Here is a 6636-nt window from a genome sequence, read left to right as displayed (position 1 = left end):
CAGCTACCTTATTAATTATCCTGATTATACTCAACCTGAAATTGTTATTGTAATTACTACTGGCTTTACTGGTATGCTCAAATCTTGGTGGAATAAATATCTCACTTCTGATCAACGAGAGTCTATTCAATATGCTGTTCAAATGGATGATAATAGTTTTCCTATTTTTGACGAAGAGATAGGTTCCAGTATACTTGATAGTATTAATACTTTAATATATACCATAGTCAAACATTTTATCGGCACACCAACTAATATTCACTCTCGTATCCATGACCAACATAGTAACTTAACTTGTCCCACTTTAAGTGATTTTAGATGGTATAAAGATATTTTTACTTCTAGAGTCATGCTTAGAGATGATTGTACTAAGTCATTTTGGAAAGAAAAATTTATTAATAGATTACCCAGCCTTTTTGCCCATGAAATTAGGGATGTTCTTAGTCAACTTACTGGCATTATAGAATATGATAATTTAACCTATGGTGATATAATTAGCACAATCCAAAAGGAAGGCCTCAAAATGTGCATTGATTTAAAACTTAGTCAAAAAGCTGCTAAAGATAAACATAAAGCTAAATATAAATTAGGAAATTTTTGTGAACAATATGGTTTACCTCCAGTAGCTCATTCACGATGAAAAACTAGTAAAAATAAAAATACCAAATCTTCTTACCAATATAAAGATAAAAAGAGATATACCCCTACCAAATCAACTGATAAATATTATACTAAACCCAAAAAGAAATTTCATAAGAATCTACGAAAGAGTCAAAATCTACTCCAGATGTTGCTTGTTATAATTATGGTAAAAAGGGCTATTATTCTAATAAATGTAAAGTAAAAGAAAAACTTAAAGCTAAACTTAACCAACTACAACTTACTGATGAAAATCAACAACAAATACTTGACATATTTAAATTAGCCACTACTCCAAATCAAACTCCTGTTCAATCTAGCGATGATATTCTCTCCAGTGATACTTCTTCCTATAATTCTCCTACTGATAGTACTGATAATGAAATTGAATTAGGATGTAATGATACTTGGTGTAAAATTGTCAATGTTCTTGTACCAACCCTCATACTGTTTACCGATTAATGACTGGCTGATTACCGATAAACATTGATTACCGTTAAACTGAACTGATTATGACTGATAATTGGACCGGTTAAAGTACTGAACTGACTGACTGAAAACTGGAACTGAATTGACTGAGTGTGTATATTAAATTGTATTCTATCTGTTTGATTGATTATTTGCTCTGTTTGTGTTTTATGTTTAAATTGCTAATTGAAGGCCTTATCGGCGGCCGAATCCAGAATTGATTTAAGTTTTATGATCATCATAATTTGAGTGATTTTATGGTGTAATTATCTGAAAACTGATTAGGTATGATTAAATTAGATTAAACATTGATCAATTGCAAACTTTGACTTATTTACCCAACTTGCCACTAAGTGGGCCACTATCTCACACATTGAGCCTTACACTTGATCATAACATAATTCCCTCAACCCTTTTCTTGAGCCTTGCCGACCTAGAGAGTAGAGAGGGAGAGAAATTGGTTTTTCACCTTGAATTGCTTGGAAACTTGAAGAATTGCTTGGTAATTGAAGTATAGATTGCTAAATTGAATCTCTAGACTTGCATTCAAGGAACCTAGGTAAGGATTTCATCTTCTCATTCTTGTGTTTGAGCTAAGTCTTGCATGGTCCATGATAAATTGTAGAGCTAAGCCATGTTTTGGTTCATACATGTTGACATAGAGCATAATTCATGCATGCATGTTTGAATTGTTGGATTTTGAGTTGAGTTCATGGCAAATTGTTGCATGCATGTCCATGTTTTGAGTGTAGGCCATGATTTCATCATGTTTTGGAAATAATTGGCTCTTTAGAGCATCAAATTGAAGCTTTAAATTGGTTTGAATTCATGCTTGTTTGCATGTTCATCTTGTTCTTGAAATTGATTTGAAATTGAGTTTGAACTAAACACCCTTGGGCTTTGATTCCTCAAATTGAGCTTTGAACCATGTTATTCTATGTGTTTATAAAGGTTTTCCAGAAAAATGGGCCCAAGAGGATTGGTTTTGATGCGTTTGAACTTGAGTTTGAGCTTGGAGGTGCAATCTGGGATTTCCAGATTTTGCACTCCCGCTCGAGCGGGGGAAGTGACGCTCGAGCGTGGAATTCGAGCATCCAGCATCTCTGCACTGTTTTACTATCCGCTCGAGCGGAGGACTGGGCGCTCGAGCGGAGTCTTGTGTCTCAAGCTCGAGCGGGCGTTGAGCGTTCGTCGAGCGGAGATTCCACCCATCCAGCACTTTTGACTGTTTTTGCAGAACGCTTGAGCGGGTAATTATACGCTCGAGCGGGTACCTTTGTTTGCATTTCCGCTCGAGCGGAGTGACTTACGCTCGAGCGGGACTCTGTTTTCCGAAAATGTTTTCTAAGTACATCTTTGCATCCTCATCCCATTCTAGGCATTCTTAGGCCTAGTTTAAGGCATATTGTTGAGGAGATAGATGTAGAACACACCGAGGCATTAGGGATTAAATTATGATATTTCCCAACTGTGTAGCTTAGTGTGTGTTCAACCTGTGAACTGTGTAGGTGTCACGACCCAAACCCGGCCCTATGGGTTTAGCACCGTAACCGGCCAGTAATCCGAGATTACCGAAGGCCTGCTTAACAGTAATACAGTAAAACAGAGTACAGGGCCCGGCGGAAGCCAATACAGTAATTAAACAATGTCCAATGAGCTGTGACAATCTGTATGCCAAAAAGATTTTTCATGCATTCATACATATACGAACAGTACAGTCTATACAAAATTTACAGTCACACAGTACAGGGACCTAATCCCTTGATAACAGTACAGTTAGCAACTGACAGTCTATACAGTAATCCAAACAGTATGGAGACAGACGGGGGAAACGAACAAAACACCCCAAAGCCATAGCATGGCAACTCAGAACCTCGCAGTGAGGCACAAAGGCTGGCTTGACAAAACTGGAGTCTAACCCACGCTCCTAGCTCCGATCTGGTGGCTGAGCACCTACATATATATATAAACAGTGAGCTAAAGCCCAGTGAATAACATAAAGCGTAAAGGGGTTTAGAATGAATGTCCTTACAGTAATGAAAACAGTTCAATTCAATCAGTATTTCAGTTGCTCAGTACAGTAAACAGTCATATGTGGTACATCCATTAGCATAACAGTAACAGTAGGTCTTAAAAGACCGAACAGTAATGATGGCCATCAGTCAGTAAACAGTAGTGGTTCCACGAGGGAACCGACAGAGATCTCTGTAACAGTAACAGTAACAGTAAACAGTAGGTACTAAGGATGCCACAGTACAGTTCAGAAATAAAGGACATACATTCATTCAGTAATACCAGTTCAGTAAACAGTTCAGTTCAGTATTCAAAAGATATCAGTTGAACATATCTTTACACCATTGTTACTCACAGAGTTCTGGGCTACAATATGCTAGAGCGTGTCTCCCCAGTTGCCAACCCTACACAGTTCACAGGTTGAATACACACTAAGCTACACAGTTGGAAAATATCATAACTTAATCCCTAATTTGCCTTGGTGTGTTCTACAACGATATCCTCATCTAAATGTCTTAAACTAGGCCTAAGAATGCCTAGGATGGGATGAGGATGCAACAATACACTTAGAAAACATTTCGCAAAGTTTGCTGAAACTAGGAGCCTCGCTCGAGCGGGACTTTCTCCGCTCGAGCGTAAGTCCAAAATCAAAGGCTTCGCTCGAGCGAGGAATCCTTCGCTTGAGCGGTCTGCAAAACAGTAAAAATACTGGATGCTGTGATTTTGCGCGCGATGGTCGCTCGATGGTCGCTCGAGCGGAGCCCTGGACAAAGGTGCTCGCTCGAGCGGGGAATCCTTCGCTCGAGCGAGGAAGCCAAATCTGGAATTTCCAGATCTGCCTCCCAAGCTCAAACCAAGCATTCTACCACTCCAAACTCGACCTCTTGGGCCCAAATTCTGGAAAACATAACTAAATTCAATGTATAACAGGTTTCAAAGCTCAATTTATGAATTCAAGCCCCAAAGGTGAGTCAATCAAAACCATATTCAAACCCATTTTCAAGAATATGAAGAACATGCAAACATGCATGGATTCAAACCAAATTCAACTTTCAAAGCTTGTTTAGCTGGACTCATTTTCTTCAAGAACATGATGAATTCATGGAGTATGACCAAAAGATGGACATGCATGTGAGGAAACATGGACTTACAACCTCAAAACTTCAATATATGTACATGCATGCAACAATTAAGCTTCAATTCAACAACAATGAACCAATTCATGACTTAGTTCTACAATGAAGCATGAATCATGCAAGAACTAGCTCAATGACATCATTAAGATGATGAATGATCTACCTTAGGTGTAGAATTAGAAGTGAGGGAGCTCAAATTAGTAATCAACCTTCAATTCTTCAAGTAATTCTAGCCAATTCACAATGAAGCAAGTTGAACTCAACTCTTCTAGCTCCTCTCTCTCTCTAAGGTCGGCTAGAGCACAAGGAATGGGCTGAGGAAAAATGTTTTTGGCTCAAGTATAATGAGCTCAAGGTATAGAGGTAGTGGCCCACTCAAGGGCAAAACGGTAATTAAGTCCAACTCTTTAATTGGCTTATTTTAATCTAATTTAATCATACTTAATCAATTTTCAGATAATTATACCATAAAATCACATTAATTCTGAGGATCATGGAACATCAATCGGTTTCTAATTCGGCCGCCGATATGGCCTTCAATTAGCAGTTTAAACATGTAAGCATGAACAGATAATCATACAGTCAAACAGATAGAATGCAATTTAACTAACATATACTCAATCAATTCGGTTTCCAATTTCAGTCAGTCAGTTCAGTACTTTAATCAGTTCAATTATCAGTCATAATCAATTCAGTTTAACAGTAATCGATGGTTATCGGTAATCAATCAGTCATCAGTCGGTAAACAGTATGAGGGTTGTTACAGTAGGGTTGGCGACCGGGGAGACACGCTCTAGCACACTGTAGCCCGAACACTGTGAGTAACGATTGTGTAAAGATATGTTCACAAATGATTATCTTCTGAACAACTGAACTGTACTGTTTTTCTGAACTGATTACTGTTAACTGAATGAATGTATGTCCTATATTCTGAACTGTATTGTGGCATCCTTAGCACCTACTGTTTACTGTTACTGTGACAGAAATCTCTGTCGGTTCCCTCGCGGAACCACTACTGTTTACTGACTGATGGCCATCATTACTGTTCGGTCTTTAAAACCTACTGTTTACTGCTATGCTAATGGATGTACCACATATGACTGAATAACTGTTCTGACTGAAAGACTGAAGTATTGTTTAATGAACTGCTTTCATTACTGTAAGGACATTTCATTCTTAACCTCTTTACGCATTATGTTATTCACTGGGCTTTAGCTCACTGTTTATATATATATGTAGGTGCTCAGCCACCAGATCGGAGCTAGGAGCGCGGGTTAGACTCCAGTTTTGTCAAGCCAACCACCGTGCCTCACTGCGAGGTTCCGAGTTCGCCATGCTATGGCTTGGGGTGTCTTTTCCCCCGCTGGTCCCTGTTACTGTTTTGTATTACTGTATAGACTGTTGTTCACTGAACTGTACTGTTACCAAGGAATTAGGTCCCTGTACTGTGTGTCTGTAAATGCTTGTGTAGCCTGCACTGTTGTGATTATATGAATGCATAAGAAAATCTTTTTGGCATACAGACTGTCACAGCTCAATGGATATTATTTATTTACTGTATTGGCTTCCGCCAGGCCCTGCACTCTGTTTTACTGTACTACTGTTCTGTAGGCCTTCGGTAATCTCGGATTACTGGCCGGTTACGGTGCTAAACCCATAGGGCCGGGTTTGGGTCGTGACAGTTCTAAGTAAATCTCAACAAGAAGAAACTGCTCTCATTGAATTAATTAGTAAATTAGAAAATTCTGAATTAAATAGACAATATACTGACAAGTTAAAATCCTTATTGATCAATAAAGATAAGAAACTTAAACATGATAAACCAATCATTAGTTTAACTAAAACTCTAGACTGATTTAAAAAAGAAAAACATAAAGAAATCACCTTAAAAGATTTACAAAATGAAATTCATCATATTAAACTAACTATTCAAGAATTGAAAGCTAAAGACAAGACCCTAGAAGAAGACATTACTCTACTCAAAAACAACAAAAGTCTTAATGATTTCCAACAATCCAATAAATCATCCTCTAAATCGGAATCTGAATCTAGTTCTAAAACTAATCCAAACAACGTCCTCTTTGATAATCGAACTGCTCCACATAATAGTGATCACGATAGTAATCACCTTAATCTAATTAATCGAATTAATATTCAGAAATGGCATTCGAAAGTCAAATTAGTTATTAATAATTTTGAAATCGAAGTCATCGCATTAATTGATACTGGCGTTGATTTAAATTGTATTCAAGAAGGATTAATTCCTACCAAATATTATCATAAGTCTATTGAACAATTAAGTTTTGCTAAAGGAAGTCAAATGCATATCAAATATAAATTACCAAAGGTACATATTTGTCAAAATAATGTTTGTTTCAAA

Source organism: Camellia sinensis, chromosome 3 (genome assembly GCF_055761805.1).
Source record: "Camellia sinensis isolate YWXY chromosome 3, ASM5576180v1, whole genome shotgun sequence".
NCBI lineage: Eukaryota > Viridiplantae > Streptophyta > Magnoliopsida > Ericales > Theaceae > Camellia > Camellia sinensis.
The sequence above is the reverse complement of the archived record's forward strand: the minus strand, read 5'-3'. Positions refer to the sequence as shown.